The 22,577-nt window shown below is 36.5% G+C and overlaps 1 pseudogene; it reads right to left on the bottom strand.

The window, feature by feature from the left end:
* On the bottom strand, positions 1-21,986 carry LOC132497832 (S-formylglutathione hydrolase-like; annotated as a pseudogene).
* Positions 21,987-22,577: the final 591 nt, after the last annotated feature.

Below are 22,577 nucleotides of genomic sequence, written 5' to 3'. Positions count from 1 at the left end.
CTAGTGTCTGATTTTTCCTGTATTCGGGAATCCTTCTTGAAGTCTGATGTGGTCATTAAAAAAGATTGCAAAGAAAAGTAACTATAATCATAACCCTCTTGTAATCTAAAAACAACTGATGTCAGGAAGTAGCTGTGCAGCTGAAATGTTTAGTCAACACCTCCTTGATCATGTCTAACCAGAACCTGAATAAGACTTACTAAAAACACCAGCGTCATAAGCTTTTCATTTATTTTGCTCTGATTTCAGATATCCATTGAGAGATTTTTGCCCTCCCACCCACCCACCCAAAGACAGAGAGCTGGTGGCAAATTGGAGCAAATGCTGACATAGATTTGCATTTTCCAGGGTTCTTTAAAGCACAAGTAAGAGCACCACAGCCTCCCACTGAGTAGCAAAAAATAGCCAATTTTCCATGGTCCACTGGAAAATTGGCATTTACCAGTGAGGGAAGCTTATTCATTATGTAAGAGTACATTCTGTAGATAGTTTTTCAACTATCCACATAAAATCCAGCCCGAGTGCCAAGGTCCCAGATCTCATCTTTCCCTGGTGTCTGGAGCAATGATGACCAGGCTGTGTTTTGACCCTGCTTCAGGATGGCTGATTCATTGTAGCATTTGCTCTGTGTATTTTAAGACAGGCAGCCAGTACAGTTCAATAACTCTTCCAGTTCCTGGCTTTGGAAGTAAGCAGACAGCAAATTTCATTTTGCACGTTAGTTCAAACCTGTCATGTTCAAACAACTTCAGCAACCCTCTAGAGAGCAGTGCCGCCCAGAAGAACTTTCTCTGATGATGGAGGTGTTCATCTAAGTGTGATTTTAAAAGTTCAGGTGTGCTCCCCTCCCCCTCCCCACCCGCTTCAACTCCCAGAGCAGAAGTCTCCACTACCACTTCCAGGAATCATCTTTATCAGTCACCCTTCAGTGAGGGCTGAAAAACTAAAATAGCAATAAGACAGGGAAAGAATGAAGATGAAACAGATTTCTAGCAACAAGTGTTCTAGAGTTGTTCTGTCTAATATGGTAGCCACTAGACACAGGTGGCTATTATAATTTTTACTAATCACTAAAGTGATTAATAGATCCCTTTTAATTATGCACTGTCAAAGGTAAGATGAACAGGAGGTAGAATTCAACCTATAGAAAGTCATGGAAAGTGAATTGTCAGAAAATGGTGACAGGAGGTAAAAAGAACTCAGAAAAGAGAAAAATAGAATGGTAAATTGAGAGGCTAAACATGGCAATATCTTAGCTCAGAATCAGAACTCCTTTCCAGAACAGCTATGCCTTTCCCACTGTGAGTAATTTCAGAGATTTGGCTCATACGTGTCTTATTCAGGGAGCAGACTTTGCAGCAATGGAAGCCACAGAGATGAAGGCTAAAACTCAGACTGCTGAGGTCAACAGAAAGATAGGTATCTATGTCAAGTGAATGGATGCTGTCACTCAGGAATATTTAAATTTTAATGTCCATCTGAGCTTTATCTTACTGTCAATAAACATGGATTGGATCATTGATTGGTGACCCTAAATTGATAATCAGATTGTTAAGTTCAGCTCCAATGTGAAGTTCTATTTTTCTTAAAAAAATAAAAGCAATATAACTAGGATGCAGTGAAATGACTATCACATAAGTGGTGATGATGTTAATATCATCTCATATAGTGTTTTATGGTTTTAAAAGTTTTTTAAAATTTGCTTTCAAATGAAAAGTAACAAAAGTAACACATTTAGAAAAGAGTCATCACACTTTAAGATTCAAGAAATTTAATCTAGAAAGAAATTTCCATTTGAGAAAACCTCCATGTCTAAGGAATGTACATTTGTCATCTTAGTACTGAGGAGGTTTGGATGATATTTTAGGAATTTGAGGAGTAAATCTAGAACTAAATATGTGAAATGTGGGTTTCTAATTCAAACACTTGACATTGGTTAACTGATTCTGTAGCATAATAAAAAATGAAATGAATGCCAGTGGCAATGGCAGAGTAGGACCTTCAAAAATCCTTTCCTCCATAAAAGCAATGTGAACACTTGAAAATTTTTCAGAATAAAATATTTCAGAACTCTGAAAATTAAGCTTAATTTCTGGTGGTTTCAATGATTAATTTTATCAAATAGTTTAAATACAGATAAATACAAATACAAATAACACAAATTCTTCACAAACTCTTTTAGAAAATAGGGTGGGGAGAGAATATTTCTCAGCTCATTCTATGAAGTCAGTATTAACCTGACACCAACAGCAGACAAAGAAAGCCCCCAAACAAGAAATCTACAGACCAATATCCCTTGTGAATATAGATTAAAAAATCCCCAACAACAACAAAAAAATAGTAAATTGTATCTAACAGCATACATAACCTTGGTTGATTTATCCCAGGAATGCAAGCTTGGTTCAACATAAGAAAATCAATGTAATACACCATATAAATAGAACAAAGGACAAAAAGCACATGATCCTTTCCATAGATGCCGGAAAAGCATTAGACTAAATCCAACTCCCCTTATAATAAAAACATACAACAAACTAGGAATAGAAGGGAACTTCCTCAACTTGATAAAGTACATCTACAAGAAACCACAGCTCCCATTATACTTAATGGGGAAAGACTGAAAGCTTTCTCTCTAAGATCAGAAAGAGACAAAGATGTCTGTTCTGACCATTTCTGTTCAACATTATTATAATGAAGGTTATAATCAGAGCAATAATGCAATTTTAAAAACCTAGATTGAAAAGGAAGTAGTAAAACTATCTCCATTTGAAGATGACATGATTATGTATATAAAACATCCTGAGAAATACACACACATAAATGATTAGAGCTAATAAATGAGTTCAACAAGGTTGAAGGATACAGTATTAATATACAAAAATATCTATTTTATTTCTAGCAATGAAATTAAGGAAACAATTCTATTTATAATAGCATCAAAAACAATAAAATATTTAGAAGTAAATTTAGCAAAAGAAGTATAAGATTTGTATACTGAAAACTATAAAACATTATTGAAAGAAATTACAGAGTATCTAAGTAAATGAAAAGATAGTCCATATTCATGGATTTAAAAACTTAATATTGTTAAGATGGCAATTTCCCCAATTAAATCTATGGATTCAACATAATCCCTATCAGAATTCCAACTGTCTAGTTTTTAGAGATTGAAAAGCTGATACTAAAATTCTTACAGAATTGCAACTCAGAATAGCTAAAACAATCTTACAAACCACAGAGTTGGAGTTTGCACACTTCTTGATTTCAATACTTCACTAAAAAGTGGCAGAAATAAAGATAACATGGTACTGGCATAAGGCTAGATATATAGACCAATGATAGAATAGAAAGTCCACAAAAAGTTTTACATTTACGATTCATTGATTTGTGACAAGAGTGACAGCGCAATTCAACAGAGAGAGAATATGGTCTTTTCAACAAACTTGAAACTGGAACTAAACATATGCAGAAGTGTGAATTTAGACCTCCACTTCACACGATATACAAGAAGCAACTCAAAATAGATCAAAACCCAAAATATAATATATAAAGCTATAAAACTATTAGAAGAACTCATAAGCATAAATCTTTAAGACGTCAGATTAGGCAATGTTTTCTTAGGTATGACGCCAAAAGCACAAGCAACCAAAAAAAAAAAATTAAACTTCATCAAAATCCAAATGTTTTGTGCTTCAAAGAATGCTATTGAGAAATGAAAAGACAACTCAGAGAATAGAATATATTTGCAACTCATATATCTGATAAAGGTCTAGTATCTAGATATATAAAGACGTCTGAAGTCTACAAATAATAAATGCTGAAGAGGGTGTGGAGAAACAGGAACCCACCTACACTGTTGGTGGGAATGTAAGTTAGGTAGCCACTATAGAAAACACTATGGAGGTTCCTCAGAAAACTAAAAATAGAGTTGCCATATGATCCAGCAATCCCACTCCTGGGCATATATTTGGACAAAACTCTAATTCAAAAAGATACATGCACCCCTATGTTCATAGCAGCACCATTCATAATAGCCAAGACATGGAAACAATCTAAATGTCCATTGACAGATGAATGGTTAAAGAAGATGTGGTACATATATACAATGGAATACTACTCAGCCATAAATAAAGAATGAAATAATGTCATTTGCAGCAACATGGATGGGCCTAGAAATTATCATACTAAGTGAAGTCACAAAGAGAAAGACAAATACCATATGATATCACTTACATGTGGAATCTAAAATATGCCACAAATGAACCTGTCTACAAAACAGAAACAGACTCACAAACATAGAGAATAGACATGTGGTTGCATAGGGAGAGGGGGATGGGGGAGGGAGGGATTGGGAGTTAGCAGATGCTAACTGGTATATATAGAATGGATAAACAACAAGTCCTACTGTATAGCACAAGGGACTATATTCAACATCCTGTAATAAACCATAATGGAATAGAATATAAAAAAGAATGTATATATACGTATAAATGAATCACTTTGCCGCGCAGCAGAAATTAACACAACATTGTAAATCAACTATACTTCGATAAAAAAATAAGTCTGACAACTCAACAATAAAAAGACAAATAACCCAAATCAAAATAAAAATAACCAAATTGAGTAGACATTTCTCTAAATAAGATATACAAATGGCCAATTTCTCTAAATAAGATATACAAATGGCCAATAAGTACATGAAAAGATGTTCAGTGACACTACTGTATAGGGAAATGCAAATTAAATCACAAAAAATTACCACTTCACACTCACAAGGATGGCTAAAATAAAAAAGACAGACAATAACAAGTGGTGGTAAAGATGTGTGGACGTTGGAACTTTTATACATTTCTACTGGGACTGTAAAATGATGCAGTCACTTTGGGAAACATGGTAGTTCCACAGAATGCTAAACACAGATTCTTCATATGATCCAGCCACTCCACTCCTAGAGAAATGAAAACATATAGTTTCATAAAAACTTGTTTGCTAATTTTCTTAGCAACATTATTCATAATATCCAGAAGGTGGAAACAGCCTAAATATCTATCAAAGGATGAATGGATAAACAAAATGTGGTATATCCATACAACATAATATTCAGAGATGAAGTACTGACACAAAATACAGTGTGGATGAACCTTGAAAATATTATGCTAAGTGAAAGAAGCCAGACACAAAAGCCCAGATATTGTATAATTTCACTTATATGAAATGTCCAGAATAGGAATCCACAGAGGCAGAAAGTTGATTGGTGGTTGCCAGCGGGAGAGCAAAATGGGGAATGATTGTTAATGGGTATGAGGTTTCTTTTGGGGGTTGATGAAAATATTCTAGAATTAGCAAGCTTTGAGTTAATCTTTGTATATGGAGTAATGCAAAAGTTTAACAGCATTTTTTGTTTCATGTGGCTATACAGTTTCCCAGCACCATTTTTGAAAAAAACTGTCCTTTCCCCATTGAATGGTCTTGGTACTCCTGTTGAAAATCATTTGACCATATGTGTGAGGGTTTATTTCTGGGCTCTCAGCTCTATTCTACTAGTATCTATGTCTATCTTTATGCCAGTACCACATTGTTTTAATTATTGTATCTTTGCTGTAGTAAGTTTTGAAACCAGGAAGTGTGAAACTTCCAACACTGTGTTTCTCAAGATTTTTTTTTAACTGTTCTAGGTTTCTTGAGATTCCAGATGAAGTTTAGGATGAATTTTTCTATTCCTGGAAAAAGCTATCATTGGGAATTTGATAGGGATTACACTGAATCTGTAGATCGATTCAGGTAGTATTGACATCTCAATATTAATTTTTCCAATTCATGAACATGGGATGTCTATTTATTGTTGTCTTCTCTAATATCTTTCAGCAATATTTTGTAGTTTTTAGTGTACAAGTCTTTCACCTCCTTGGTTAAGTTTATAACTGAGTATTTTATTATTATCGATGCTATAGCAAATGAAATTATTTTCGTAATTATCTTTCTAGATTGTTCATTGTTGGTGTATAGAAATGCAACTGATTTTTGAGTGTTGATTTTGTATCCTACAACTTTGCTGAAATTATTAATTCTAACAGTTGTGTGTGCGTGTGTGTGTGATCTTTAGGGTTTTCTACATATGAGATCATGTCATCTGTGAACAGAGATCATTTTACTTCTTCCTTTTCAATTTGGATGTCTTTTATTTCTTTTTCTTACCTAATTGCTCTGTCTAGAACTTCCAGTACTTTGTTGAAATGAAGTGGCAAAAGTGGGTATCCTTGCTTGTTCCTGAGCTTAGAGGAAACACTTTCAGTCTTTTATCCTTGACTATGATGTTGGCTGTTAGTTTTCATATATGGCCTTTATGTTGCTGAGGTAGTTTCCTTCTATTCCTAGTTTGTTGAGTGTTTTCATCATGAAAGTGTGCTGAATTTTTTCAAATGCTTTTTCTGCATCAATTGAGATAATCATATAATTTTTCTTTCATTCAGTTAATGTGCTGTATTACACCAATTGATTTTCACGTGTTGAACCATCCCACATAAGTTTTGATCTGTAGACTGGCTGATACTGAAGGATGAGCCAGTACAATATTTACCTTAATAAATAATCTTGACTATTGAAGAACTGAGTAATTTCTTTTGTATGTGTTTTTTTCTTGCTTATAGCTTTTTCCTTATAACATTAATTTTAAAGATTATGGAAGTCCATCATTCTCATTTTATGGAAATGAAGATATTTTAGAGAGGCATAATTAAAAAAACGAGAATGAACTATTTGGAGAAACTACTTATTACTTTAAAGAAAATTCTTGAGACGATTTCAATCTTGTGAAACAATGTGATTATATAACACTTCAATGGATCTATTCAATTGTAGTGATAGATATGTAATTTTCTCATTCTGGAAGTTTTTTAGCTCTTGATATTTTGAAATTTAACTTTCTCTTTTAAAGTGATAAAACTGGCATAGGTATGCCAAGTTATATCCTCAGCAGTCCTACAAACTGGAGGAGCAAGCAAAGTGTGCTTTTAGAGCAGCACTATCCTATAGAAATTTAAGTTGAAACACGTGTAATTTTAATTTTTCTAGTAGTCACATTTTAAATGATAGAAAAGGCGAAACTGGTTTTAATATAATTTATTTAACCCAATATATTCTAAATATTATTTCAACATATATTCAAATTAATTTTTTAGTAAAAAGTTGAGATTATTTGTACTAAATCTTTGAAATACTGTATGTATTTTATACCTATAGCATACCTCAATTTGTAGTTGCCACATTTCAAGTGCCCAATCGACATACGTGGCTTGGGCTATAGCGCAACCTTAGAACTCTACACTTCCTGAATTTATAATAGCATGCTTTTGCACACATGAAATCACATTATGCAATACCTAGCTACATCTCAGCAAAATATTTGTAGAGGCCCTCGAAGAGGGGAGAGACTGAGGGTTGATGAGAAATGGTTATCTCACTACTTGCTCAGTGTTTGGGGCTTATTGCCAGCCCTCAAGAGTTCTTAGATAGACTGTTATATTCATAATCATTGTCAGTTCCTGATGTTTTTCCTTTTTTTATCAGAAAGTTAGGCTTCTGGCAGTATTCAGTGCTCAATGTCATTGCCACTCATTTCTAATTTATAACATTTGGCCTCAATTAAAACGTTTTAATTTTTAATAGGTATATAAATGTCCAAATAATAAAAAGGCATACAGTGGAAATATTCTCTCATACCTGCACCCTATTTTTCTCAGTTCCCAAATCTCCAGTGCCTAATAACTATTATTTTTTTCTCATTTATCCTTCTATCTAATAAAGCTTAAGCTTCACAACACTCTATTTGCCTAGGTCCCTTCCAAAGCCCTGGGTGGGGGTCCCAGCAATGTGTTCACAAAGAAATCTATTTTTGTAAATAAAAATTTATTTTTATTTACAAATTTATTGTTGTAAATGTTGCAAAAATAAGATATTTTCAACTCAGTAAGTTAAGACCATTGTCTCTTTCCACTCAACTTTCCCTCCACTGTATCTTCCCTCATTTGAGTGGTGACAGAATTGATTGCATCCAATTTTGGAAATTAGCCAAAGAGAAGTTGAGTTAGAGCTACATTTAATTTAGGCTTAGAAGGGCATAATTATGTGGTTTATAGTCACTTTCATGTATAGTCAATTTATTGGTAACTGTTCTGATATAAGAAGAGATTCTAGGAATATCCCTACTCTCCACTGTGCTGAATCTCCCACTTCATGATACATAGATGCAGGACCAGAGACTGTATCACTACATGAACATGAATTAGTTCATACAACACTGGAAGAACATGTATGGTGGAAGAGAAACAAAATTTGAAATGTAGAGAGTTGAAAATAGCCTGTGGAAAATTCTTCCAAACATCAAACATGTAAAATTATAAACTGAAGATGTGATTCTCATTGATATCTGACCAAAACTAATGTTCTCTTCTGTCATGAATATACTCAATAACACAGTGTATATAATTATAAATGTACCATGCATGTTTTTCTGATGAGAATTGTGTAAAATAACATTTATAGAAAATGTACTCACTTATAGAACACAAACCTACCCCTGTCTACGTCAGGTGTCAAATTTTATGTGTTCCAATATATTGGATTGTTTTAGCATATCTCACATAGTTTACCCTGACAAAGTCTGGTGCTTTCTGAGGAAAAAGCACCCCAAATTGTTACTAATTCAGCAAATGATCAACATGTTAAAGGAAAGACTAAATAATATATCTATTGTCTCCATATAAAATAGTAATGTGACTTGTTATTATGCAAAGAGGCCATAAAAGAGTAAGCAGCCCCAAAAGTTTGGGGAAAAAAGCACTATGGCGATGTGTCACAAATTAATAAAAGTAGTATGCTTTTTTTCTGGATTTTGTGATGTTTGGTATATTTTCTCATATATGCCAATGACCTAGTGAAATTCTCCATCTTTTCACCTTTAAAAAAAAAAAATTCTTGCCTGAATAAAATTCCTGCCTGGTAACTCCAGTATCTGGAACACATCCAGTTTTGTTATTACCATCTGCATTTTTTCCTAGTTTTTAGTTGTTTATGTCTATTGCTTGGAATGGCTAGTAATTTTTTTTTGAATGCCAGATACTATGTATGAAAAATTCTAGAGGCTCTGGGGATGTTATCTTCTTCCAAAGAGGGTAAATCTTTAATTTGCTAGGCAGATATCAGATGTTAATTTGCTGGGTTTGGAAAACTTTTTGTAAGGAACCAAATAGTATTGCAGTCTAAGAGACAAAATCAAAGATATTGTGTACGTATGTATATAACAAGAAAAAAATTCAAACATTTTTATTGATGAAATTCAACATATAATTACAATAATTGAGAACTTTTTTGTAATACGGTCTAGCAATAAGAATGTGGGGATTTTCTTTTAGGGGGGATGCCATTTTGTTTGAGGTTTAAATTTAGTGTTTCCTATCATAACAGTAAATTGCAAATATTTACCTGTTAATACTGACCTGCAATGAGATTTTCTGTATTTCATCTTTGAAAATGTCCTTTTAAACAGATAGGTACTACCAAATGTTGATATCAGACTATAATCATATGATTTTAATAGAATATATTCATCCCTTAGAAGGCATTTATAGAATTCTATTAGATTCTTCTCTTACAGTTTAAGATCAGAAAATAGACACACTGAAAATTGGCTTGTGGGATCCTCTTTCTTGTTTTAACTTTTGCCAGAAGGAGGTCAACAAAACATTTTGACTTTACTTGTAATTTAAACAACATTAGTTGTTATCAAACAACTTCACTCCAGTATAAGTTTTGCATGTAAGTAATTTTAAATTGAATTCCTTAAAGAACACCATCAAATCTACAGCAGTGTTAATTTCAGAAAAGAAGAAATTTCTCAAATCTATAACCTAAACTTCCAATGCAAGAAACTACAAAAAGAAAACTAAACCTACAGCAAGCAAAAGGAAGGGAATAATAAAGATTAGAATGAAAATCACAGAAATAGAAATAAAAAATAAAGAAAATAGATTAAACCAAAAGTTCAATAAAACGAACAAACAAATAGACTGACCAAGAAAATAAGAGAGAAGACACAAATTACCAAAATCAGGAACAAAAGAGGGGATATCACTACTGACCCTATCAAAGTTTAAAGGATTATAAGGACTATTATAAACAATATTAGAGCTACAAATTAGACAACCTGGATGAAACAGAAAAATATCGTAGAGAGACACAAATTATGAAAACAGACTCAGGAAGAAATAGAAAATTTGAATATACCTATAACAAGAAGAGAAACTGAATTGGTAATTAGAAATATCTTACAAAGAAAAGCTCAGGTCTAGCTGGTTTCATTGGTGAATTTAAGTATTTAAAAATGATACCAGTTTTTCACCAACTTTTAGAAAACAGAGGAGGAAACACCTCTCAACTCATTCTATGAGACAGTATTACCCTGATAACAAAACAGACAGAAACCTCACAAGAAAAGAAAACTAGCCAATATCATGAACATACATGCAAAAAGCATTAATAAAATATTAGAAAAATTAACTCAGGAATGTATAACAATTTATATACCACCTCCTAGTGTGGTGTGTTCCAGTAATGCAATGTTGGTTTGACAACTGAAGATGGATTAATATAGACTACTGTATTAGTAGAATAGTAAGGAACCAAAATTACATGATTATCTCAATTGCTTCAGAAAAAGCATATGAAAAAATTCAACATCCATTTATTATTTTAAAAATTTAAACTAGGAATAGAAGGGAATTTCCACAACCTGATGAAGGACATCTATGAAAAACCTATAACTACAACCATACTTAATGGTTAAAGACTGAAAGCTTTCCCCCAAGTATCAGGGAAAAAAGCCACAATGTCCACTCTCAACATGCTTATTCAACATCAGATTGAAGGTTCTAGTCACTGTAACAAGTTTAAAAAAAAAAAAAAAAAGCATCCAGTCCAGGTTTGGAAGAAGGAAATAAAATTGTTTATTTGCATATATCATGAGCCTGTATGTAGAAAATCCTTAAAAAATCCATAAAACATATGAGAAGCAATAAACTATTTTAGCTAGTTCACAGAATACAAAATCAATATGCAAAAATCAATTGTATATCTATACAATTGTAACAATAGGGACAATTAAAAAATCTGAAAATGAAATTAAGTTTTATTTATAATAGCATCACAAATAATAAAATACTTAGAAATACATTTAACAAAAAGAAATCAAACACACGTACACTGAAAAGTAAAAAGCACTGTTGAGAAAAATTAAAGATCTAATGAATGGAAAGATGCCATCTTCACAGATCGGAAGACTTAATACTGTCAAGATGGTTGTTCTCCCCAGACTGATCTATAGATTCAACACAACGCTTATCAAAATCTTGCATGCTACTTTTCAGAAACTGATGAGCTGATCCTAAAATTTATATGGAAATGCAAAGTGCCTAGTATAGGCAATACAATTTTGATTAAGAAGAACAAAGTTGGAGGATTCACACTACCTGATTTCAAGACTTATTATAAAGCTACAGTGATCAAGAATATCGTACTGACAGAGAGATAAACATATAGATCAGGAGTTAGCAAATAATCTTTATAAAGTGCCCTATAGTAAATATTTGAGACTTTTTGGTTTCTGTTGCAAATGACGGCACTCTGCCATCATACTAAAAAAGTAGCTCAAACAAGATGTAAACACGTGGGAATGGCTGTGTTCAATAAAACTTTAACAACAGAAAAAAGGTAGTGAGCTGTATTTGGCACACAGACCATATTTTGCCACCTCTGTTACAGATCATTGGTATAGAATTGAGAGTCTAAACATAAATCCTTACATTTGTAGTAAACTGATTTTCAACAAACGTGCCAAGACAATTAAATAGAGAAAGGATAGTCTTTTCAACAAATAGTGATGAGGCCATTGGATATTCAGACGCAAAAAAGAAATATATTGAGTAAGTAAGTGATATAACCAACATAGAATCTCACCTCACACTATACTCAAAAATTAGCTCCAAAGGAACCTGAGTGCTAAAAGAACTAAAATGCTTAACCTCAATAAAAGCGGATAAGAGTAAATCTTCATGCCCCTGGGTTAGCAAAGAATTCAGGGCTTCCCTGATAGCACAGTGGTTAAGAATCCGCCTGCCAATGCAGGGGACATGGGTTCTAGCCCTGGTCTGGGAAGATCCCCCACATGCCGCAGAGCAACTACTGGGCATGTGCTCTGGAGTCCGCAAGCCACAACTACTGAGCCCACGTGCCACAACTACTGAAACCCACGCACCTAGGGCCCGTGCTCGGCAACAAGAGAAGCCACCATAATGAAAAGCCCGCACACCGCAACGAAGAGTGGCCCCCCCTTGCTGCAACTAGAGAAAGCCCACGTGCAGCAATGAAGACCCAACGCAACCAATAAATAAATAAATAAATAATAAATAAATTCTTTAAATCAGACATGACACTAAGAGCACAAACTATAAAAGAAAAAATTGATAAATTGGACTTCATTAAAATTAAAAACTTGTCCTTCAAAAGACAAGATTAAGAAAGTGAAAAGATAAGCCACAGACTCAGAGAAATATATGTAAATTGTATATCTGGTAAAGGACATGTACCTAGAATCTGCAAAGAGATCCTACAATTGTATAATGAGAAGACAAACAACCCAATTAAAAATGGACAGGGGCTCCCCTGGTGGCGCAGTGGTTGAGAGTCTACCTACCGATGCAGGGGACACGGGTTCGTGCCCCGGTCCGGGAAGATCCCACATGCTGCGGAGCGGCTGGGCCCGTGAGCCATGGCCGCTGAGCCTGTGCTCCGCAACGGGAGAGGCTGCAGTGGTGAGAGGCCCGCGTACCGCAAAAAAAAAAAAAAAAAAAAAAAAACATTATTGTAAATGCAAGAAGCCAGATGCAAAAGACTACATATTGCATGATCCTATTTATATGAAATGTCTAGAAAAGATAAGTTTATAGTCAGAAAGCTGGTCAGTGTTTGCCAAGGACCAATGGGGAATGATTGAAAGTGAGCTTGGGGGGAAATGGATTATTATGGTTACACAATTCCACTAATTTACTAAAACTCATTGAATTGTAACTTATGGCAGGTGAATTTTATGGTATGTAAATTATGCTTCCATGAAGCTATAAAAAGATAGGGCTGCTTTCTCATATAACAAGACATCTAGAGGTATATACTCCAGGTCTAGTCAATGGTTTGACCATGTTGTGAAAATTCATCTAATCTCTTTCCGTTGCCAATTTGCTATCCTTATGATGGTAGCTTTCATCCTCATGCTAGTTGCCTCATAATATAGCCTGCCATTGAGGCATTTAATTCATATTAAACTCAGAAAGAAGTGGGGGAGGCAAGAGGATGCTGAAAGTTGTATCCATGCCTTTGTTCCCATAAGCTCTAAGTAGGCTTCAAGTTACATCCTATTAGACAGACCTGTTAAACATGAAATTTTCTAGCTTAGCTACAAGGATATCTGGGTAAGAGTTCATTTTAGTTTTCAGGAAGAGAAGGAAAAGGGATTGGGAATGGGTATTAGGATATCCAGCCAAGAATTTCTGGCACTATTTTCTTTTTCATCAAAGAATATCAACCTTAATAATAGATTTCATTATACTGAATGAGATCAAACTATTTACGTATATATTTTATGCAAGAATGGGTATCCCTGGTATATGAATCACTCTAAAGATATATAATTATGTTTCTTCTTATAACCACATAGTTTTAATTGTTATTAAAGTTTCTTCTTTGATATGAAAATACAGATTAAACTTCACAATGATGGGAAGGACCTCAAGATAAATATTAGAATAGCTGCAGTTCTCATTATTAAAATACTTTTTAGTAAGAAAGCAAATTTAAACAGCTGATCAAAATAGTTGGAAAAGGACAGGAAAAAGAAACAAATACGGCTTTAATGTGCCAGGCCTAAACCAACCTAAAATACCTCTGTAAAATCTTTTATGAGGAAGGATTCAATATAGGTGTCAAATGTTATAGGCATTTTTTTTTTTACTCCAAATATCCAAATAAATTTTTTCCCCCACTTCCAATTCAAGAGACTTGCTTGACTCAGAGCCTATTAGCCTATCTCTTTCCAACCCCAAGTTCAGTGAGGTCTATTTTGGTAGACTGAAATCAACCATGATGGGAGTATTTACACCATAGAAACTGGCAAATGCTATATATAAATCAGTGTTTTCTTTGTCTTCGTGGAGAGCAGTTAATCAACTATGAGCATACTTCTGCCCACTTGCATCAATTTTTAGCATGACATTACACACAGAGAAACAAATTCCTCTTCTCTCATATACAACATGAGTCCCCAAAATGGGTCAATTTGTTTTTTCCTTTGAAGGTTTATTTTCTTCCCTAACTTGACATCAGCGTGCCCACTGATGCCAACACAAACACCAAGGCAGCCAATAGCAATTTTATGGCCAACAAAAATAAAGCCATGAAAATACTGAGGTAATTTCATTTTTGGTTGGGGGGGATGGTTAAAAAATAAATTCATGGCACAGTAGTTTTGTGTAAGGGAAACACGGAAGTCTTCTGGCCAGAAAGCTCACATTATTGCCTAGGAGTGAGGACTTTTATTTCCTAAATATCACCAAAACCCACTGTCAGAGGGTATAAATATGGCAGGGCAATTGCTGCACCACTACTACCAGTAACTCAAATGGTAAAGCAGCCATCCTTGACACGAGGTGCCCTTGCATGATTGCAGCTAGGAGAGAGGAGGAAGGAATGCAAAGGAGCTCTACTCACCCTCACCCTCACCCTCACCGGGGTGAGACTGAATTTGAGCACAAAGGATTCTATATGCTTCGGACACACAATTCTATTTCATCTTCAATGAGATTGTTCTAGACTAGATGTTCATCATCTCTTTCAGGTTGAGATGAGACTGAATTTGAGGTGAGACTGAATTTGAGCACAAAGGATTCTATATGCTTCGGGCACACAATTCTATTTCATCTTCAATGAGATTGTTCTAGACTAGATGTTCATCATCTCTTTCAGGTTGAGATGAGACTGAATTTGAGGTGAGACTGAATTTGAGCACAAAGGATTCTATATGCTTCGGGCACACAATTCTATTTCATCTTCAATGAGATTGTTCTAGACTAGATGTTCATCATCTCTTTCAGGTTGAGATGAGACTGAATTTGAGGTGAGACTGAATTTGAGCACAAAGGATTCTATATGCTTCGGGCACACAATTCTATTTCATCTTCAATGAGATTGTTCTAGTCTAGATGTTCATCATCTCTTTCAGGTTGAGAATTTACGGAGGTACCCTTAGTAAAGAATTGTGCGCCATATTCAGTGAGACAGAAAACCCTTGGAACACCAATTGTACTTACTATGCCGATTATAAGACTATCATTTTTGATGGAATTGATCAAATAAGAATATTTAAGATACGATACCACATCTTGTTTTTAAACGTTAAAAATCTCAAGTCAATTGTTAATTCATGTCATAAAATTATACATTTTTAGAGTTCTATAATTGGTCTTAAAGGTTGTCTATCTGATGATTTTCTACTTCATCTAGAGCAAGAGGTAGCTTGGTCTCTGCCGGAACATCTCCAAGGATGGAGAATACAAGTCTCACAAAACAATCCATTTTACTGTTAGACAGGCTAAAGATTTTCCTTATATTGACCTGAGATTTATCTTGTTGAAAGTTCCCCTCTTTGGTTCTAATTTGGATCTTGAAGAACCTTCTTGCAACTATGTAATCAAATGTCTGTGGCAGCCAAATTATATTCTTAGATCAGTTGGAGGGTCAATCAGCAAAAATTCCTGTCTTCTTAAATGAGATTTTATTAAACCATGTTTCCTCCATTTTTAACTTGTGTTGTTGGATTTTTTAATTTAAGGGTAGGACATTATGTTTATCCCAAATCAATTTCATTTTCTTAGATTTGATCATTTCCAGATAGTCGAGTTATTTTTGAATTCCTGGTTTTATCACCAAAAGAATTAGCTATTTTTCTAGCCTCACATCATTTGAAAAATTGATAAAGTGTTTTTTCCTTTTCCTATGAAGGTCACAGGTACATATACTTTTTAAGATTTTTTTTTTTGATGTGGACCATTTTTTTTTAAGTCTTCATTGAATTTGTTACAATATTGCTTCTGTTTTATGTTTTGGTTTTTTTGGCTGCGAGGCATGTGGGATCTTATCTCCCCGACCAGAGATCGAACCCCCTGCACTGGAAGGTGAAGTCTTAACCACTGGGAAGTCCCTACGTATATTTTTAAAACAGGAGCCGAGAGAGAGTTCTGAAACACACCACAAGAGACCTCTCTCGATGGTGATTGGGATCTGGATTTGGTTGTTTCTAACAATTACAAATCTACTTCATAGTCCTTGGATCCCATTCATTGATGACGACATTGTGATGTAATAAAAAAGATATATTTGGTCTTTGTCCCCAGTTCTTGGCACAGAGCTCCTAAAACTCTTGTATTGATAACTTCCTAATAGAGCAGTAGGAGTATCTTTTGTTTTAATATTTGGGGTTTGTCTCTAGTTCCTGAAATCAGCTCCAAAGCAATAAAGGGAAGAGTGTCTTTTATTATTCATAACAAGCCCCGGTCAATTTGTGAGGATGGGGGCTGGTTGCAGGGGAACCAACCAGGTGACTAGAGTTGGCAATTTCTGACCTCCAGGGAGGGGAGAGGGGCTGGAGTTGATCGTTAATGGCCAATGATTTAATCAATTATTCCTACGTAATAAAGCCCCCGTAAAAGATCTTAACTGAAGGGGTTCAGAGAGTTTCTGGGTTGGTGAACTCATCAAGGTGCTGGGTGATGTACCCAGGGTGATCATGGAATCTCTGCACCCCTTCCCCATATCTTGCGCTATGCATCTTTGCATCTGCCTGTTCCTGAGTTGTATCCTTTGTAATAAACCAGTAACAGTAAGTAAACTGCTTTCCTTAGTTCTATGAGCTGTCCTAGCAAATTACCAAACCTGAGGAGAGGGTCTTGGGCCCCTTGAGTTAAAGTCAGAAGTACTGGAGGCCTGGACTTGCAATTGGCATCTGAAGTGGGGGAAAGTGTCTTGCTGAGCCTGTAACCCGTGGGGTCTGTGCTAGCTCCAGGCAGTTAATGTCTGACTTGCTTGGTGTGGAAAACCCACACATCTGATGTAAGAGGCGGGGTGAGGAGTAGGAGCAATGGAGGAAAACAGAAGCTTTCTTTCAAGACTTCATTCATGAACATATCCCTGATGAGCCTGTGGCAACTTCCACGGGCCACCTCTTGCTTTTCTGTTAAAAACAGTCACACGGTTGTAAATGCTTCTCTTTGTTAAAGTGTAGAAAATATAGAAGGAAAAAGACTGAAAACTGAAAGTTTCCTTTGCACTCCCCTATTCTAGTACCATGCCTTTACTCAGAGGAAACCACTGTGAAACTGACATTGATCCTTTCAGACACTTTCTTATATATTTTCATGTATATGTATTGATACACATATTTCTTTCTTAAAAATATATATAGGATTGTGCTCTATGTTATCTCATTTAATAAACTGAGGATCTTCCATGACAGTACACACTCTCTTTAATGGCTTCAAAATAGTCCTCAATTTACCACAACTTACTGTACTACTCTCCTTTTGTTGGACCTTTAGGTTGTTGCCAAATTTTTGCTTTTATACACAATGCTGCTATGAACATCTTTTTATCTTCAAACAAATGAGAAAGAATTCATTAGTACAGAGTCCCAGAAATGGAATTGCTATATTAAAAGACATGCACATTTTTTTAAACATCTTTACTGGAGTATAATTGCTTTACAATGTTGTGTTAGTTTCTGCTGTATAATAAAGTGAATCAGCTATATGTATACATATATCTCCATACCCCTCCCTCTTGCGTCTCCCTCCCACCCTCCCTACCCCACCCCTCTAGGTGGTCACAGAGCACTGAGCAGACCTCCCTGTGCTATGCGGCTGCTTCCCACTAGGTACCTATTTTACACTTGGTAGTGTATTTAAGTCCATGCCACTATCTCACTTCATCCCAGCTTACCCTTCCCCTTCCCCATGTCCTCAAGTCCATTCTCTACGTCTGCGTCTTTATTTAAAAATCCTAATGAATACTACAAACATTTTTTTCCAATTTATATTTCTTTCAGGAGTATGTGATAGTACTCCACAGGCTAGCTATGCCAAGCGTGGTCCTATGACAAGTAGAACTGGCATCTTCTGGGACTCTGTTAAAAATGTAGACTCTCGGGACTTCCCTGGTGGCACAGAGGTTAAGAATCCGTCTGCCAGTGTAGGGGACATGGGTTCAAGCCCTGGTCCGGGAAGATCCCACATGCCGCAGAGCAACTAAGCCCGGGCACTACAACTACTGAGCCTGCGCTCTAGAGCCTGCATGCCACAACTACTGAAGCCCGCGCACCTAGAGCCCATGCTCCACAACAAGAGAAGCCACTACAATGAGAAGCCTGCACACGGCAACAAAGAGTAGTCCCCGCTTGCCGCAACTAGAGAAACCCCCCACCCAGCAGCAAACACCCAACGCAGCCGAAAACAAATAAATTAACTTTTTGAAAATGTAGACTCTCAGGCCCAATTACAACCACTCAATCAGAATTTGCCAGCAAGATTCCCAGGTGATTCACATGGTCATTAAAGTTTGATAAGAACTGCTCTATATCTTCTTTTCCTCCCTAAAATATCATCAATCTTTAAAATGTTTGCCCTTTCTCCTTTACTCCCAAGTACTTAAAAACTATTTAATAACATTCCCTAGAATTTTGTCTGGGATCTCTACTAAAGGCATAAATTGATAATTCACAGAATCCATCCATTATAAATACAAAGATAATATTTCCCCTTCTCTAATCTTTTGGCATGTCTTTCATGCTCCAAGATTTTTTTTTTTTTTTTTTTTTTTTGCGGTATGCGGGCCTCTCACTGTTGTGGCCTCCCCCGTTGCGGAGCACAGGCTCCGGACGCGCAGGCTCCGGACGCGCAGGCTCAGCGGCCATGGCTCACGGGCCCAGCCGCTCCGCGGCATATGGGATCCTCCCAGACCGGGGCACGAACCCGTATCCCCTGCATCGGCAGGCGGACTCTCAACCACTTGCGCCACCAGGGAGGCCCCCGCTCCAAGATTTTTTATGAACAACTGATAATTATTTAACAAATACATCTGCTGGTTGCCTCCGTTTTCTGAGCGCAATTTACCTGGGTTGAGAGACCTGAATTTATTTAGAGCAGTGAGGTTCTCTCTTAAAGTCTTCTCACTTGTGTTTAAATCTAGGAGGACGTTCACAGACCACCTGGAGGATACTGAAGCGCCATCAGAGAAATATGTGAGCCGCTTTGAAAACTACAGCCTCAGAGGATCCTTTAACAAGTGCTCTGGGTGCAGGGGTGGTTGCCCCCTCCGTCTTCCACCTCCCACCAAATCTCAAAGCGGAGAGCTCCTTTCTGCAGTCCTGTTAATTGGAGTGGATTGTTCCTGGATGATCGCCTTTGTCGACACCAGTTTATGAGTCAATCTTTGACCTTTATACTGCTAACATTTATTGAGTGCCTACTGCAGCCCAGATACCATGTTTTACACACATCAATTTTCTTAATCCTTGAAGCAGCCCTCTAATACAGACACGATTATTAGTCATTTTCCAAAATAGGGACTGAAATAAATGATTAAGTAAATGGTGGGATCTGGCTTGACTCTTAAATACCACTCTATACTTCCTACAGGTGGGGAGCAGAACTATTTGGAGGATCAGAAAGGGACTCAGCAGAACTGAGGACTCTTTATGCAAAGCATCACTTTGCTGTTAAGTAAACAGTATTATAGACAGTGCTGTCATTTATAGCATTAGTAAATATAAAACTAAAACTAAATTGCTTTATCTATAAACATAAGTAGCATTCTTGGGTCTATTTATTCCCATGAATACTGTTTCCTGGGGAGCCTAAGGATCAGAGTTGACAACAGTTCCTATTTCTGGATTTTTTGAAAGAGTAAATTAAAGAAAAAAATAAACATGATTCTCAACCCTTGCAGAGACTGCTGTGGATGCTAGGAGCACCGTGGTTCACTATTAGGGTTAACCAACCTAACCTTCCTAGTCCGCCTTGAGTCTCTCCCTTCTATGACCCTTTAGCTGTAGATTCCATAAGAACAGTTTTAAGTTGTTAATAAAATTCTATCACTACAAACTGCTGGTTTGTCTGTTCCTGATACAGGAGCAGGAAAAGTTTCCACTTATTTCAAAGATATATTGATTGCAATTTTAAAGGAAGTCTCAAACTGAAATCAAGTTCAATGAAAAATATATATTTCCTTTTCAGTACTTTGGGAATGAGTGCATATGTGTGTGTGGTTATCGTAATATATAAGACCTTAGTAATTATTGCTGAAAGAACTGTGATACTCATTCATTAAAAGATTTCCTGGAAGCTACAGATTTTATTTTCTCAAATATTCAATACTCTCAGCATTAATTTATGCACCAGGAGAATCTGAACAAATTATGCAACACCTATATAACTTAAAGACCTCCTTGGGGGCATTTCTTGAATTTGGGTCCCGTCACAAACATACTTTCTACATAAATATTAGTTAGTTGCACTCCACTGGCTCAGTCGGCTTAGACATTGTAAAATAAAGAGAAAAAGAAGGATAGCACTGATATAAAAAGTATGTATTAAAAAGTACCAAAAACAACAAAAGGGGAAAAAAAAAAAGGAAACCTATTCCACTAACAGAATAGCTATAATGTCTCTTCTTTGATGAGTTTTCCTATATTAAGGCCCGGAGGAAGTTGATGAATGAAACATTTATAAGGGGAACAAAAGATCTTATGAAATTATGGGAAAAAACTGACTTGTAAGATAAGGATGATGAGCAGAGCTGGGGGGAATAGCCATACTTCCATATTCTCTTCTTCGGAAATGGAACCTAGAGGTTCTCTTGCAAAATGAAGTGATGGCTTAACTAATTTTAAAAGTTAATTAAATTGGAATATATAGCAATTTGTTAAATCGTTAAAAATATTTTCATAAAAGAGAAAATCATGACTTTTATATAGTACATCTAAAATGAACAAATACCAAAGAATTTAACTCATTAATTAATAAGGGAACCAATAAGACGTTACAGCTGGTTTCAAGGAGAATTTAAGAGGTGGAGACAGGAAAATCATGAAATAAATCTGCAAATAGAGGCAAAAATTGGCTATGTCTGCAGGATAAGGGAGAGAAAGCAATTGTCTCTCCACCAGCCGAAATTTATTTGCAGGACTATTGCCCAAAAATATTTGCATTGGATTCATTATCTACAAATTACAGTTGTAAAATAGCACAAAGGCAATGAAGGACATGAGCCCCATAGAACCAGATAATCCAAAAGAGTGTGCTCTAAACTGAACATAGTTTTCCACTGAAAACCCCCAGTAATCTTTCAGTACATTTCAAAGGCTTTCACAATTTTTCCTACATAGATGATATGAAATTAAACATAATTATTCCTATGGCTACCTAAAGTTCTTAGTATTTCTGAGGTAGATATAGCCTTCTCAGGTTTGATTTCATTCCAAATACATACAGCAATGGTTTACATCTATTTTTTGGATGGTGAAGATTCATCTTTTACTTGCGTAAGTGTCATTAGCAAAGCCCATTAACAATTCCTGGGAAATAAAAACAGAATTTGGGTAATAAAGTCTAACCTTTTTTTTTCTTAGTCGTTTCACTTACAGGGTGCTGCGCACAGAGGCCTTCCACACGGCACTTCAGGCCAAATTTCCTAGTGCGAAATGGCTGTGTTTTCCACAGCTCAGCTGGCCGTGTGTAAACACGACGCCTGGAATCAAGATGGCAGCGGCAGGCCGTGCGCACAGACGCTGCACCCCGCACTGCGGTCTGGAGCGTCAGCCGCGCAGCTGCGCCCATCCCCGCGAGAACTCTGCCCCTCTCCCGGCAGACGAGATCCCTATAAAGCAGCCCCGCCCACAGCCTGTGGGGAGAGCATGCTCTCTAGAGCGTGAGCGCGCACCTCTCCGATTTTTTTTGTTTTTTGTTTTTTTGCCGTACGCGGGCTTCTCACTGCTGTGGCCTCTCCCGCCGCGGCGCACAGGCTCCGGACGCGCAGGGCCCGCGGACATGGCACACGGGCCTACCCGCTCCGCGGCATGTGGGATCCCCCCTGGCCGGGGCACGAAGCCGTGTCCCCTGCATCGGCAGGCGGACTCTCAACCACTGCGCCACCAGGGAAGCCCACCTCTCCGTTTTTTGATAGAGAATAAAGCTTTTCTTTGCTTCTGAACCAAACTCGGTCTCATTCTATTGGCTCCAAGGACATGGGGCAGATGGACCCTTGTTGGGGACTGACTCAGGAGGGTCGGTAACAGAAGCAGATTAAAATGGCCATTGAGGGTTCACGGTTCCCTTTTGTAAGGAGACCACGCCAAATGGGAGATACCAGATATGGGGGCACATCAGAACTGGGAGCTGGAAGCTGGGGGCACAGCAGACTTTGAATCT

Source organism: Mesoplodon densirostris, chromosome 10 (genome assembly GCF_025265405.1).
Source record: "Mesoplodon densirostris isolate mMesDen1 chromosome 10, mMesDen1 primary haplotype, whole genome shotgun sequence".
In the NCBI taxonomy this organism is placed as follows: Eukaryota; Metazoa; Chordata; class Mammalia; order Artiodactyla; family Ziphiidae; genus Mesoplodon; species Mesoplodon densirostris.
The sequence above is the reverse complement of the archived record's forward strand: the minus strand, read 5'-3'. Positions and strand labels throughout refer to the sequence as shown.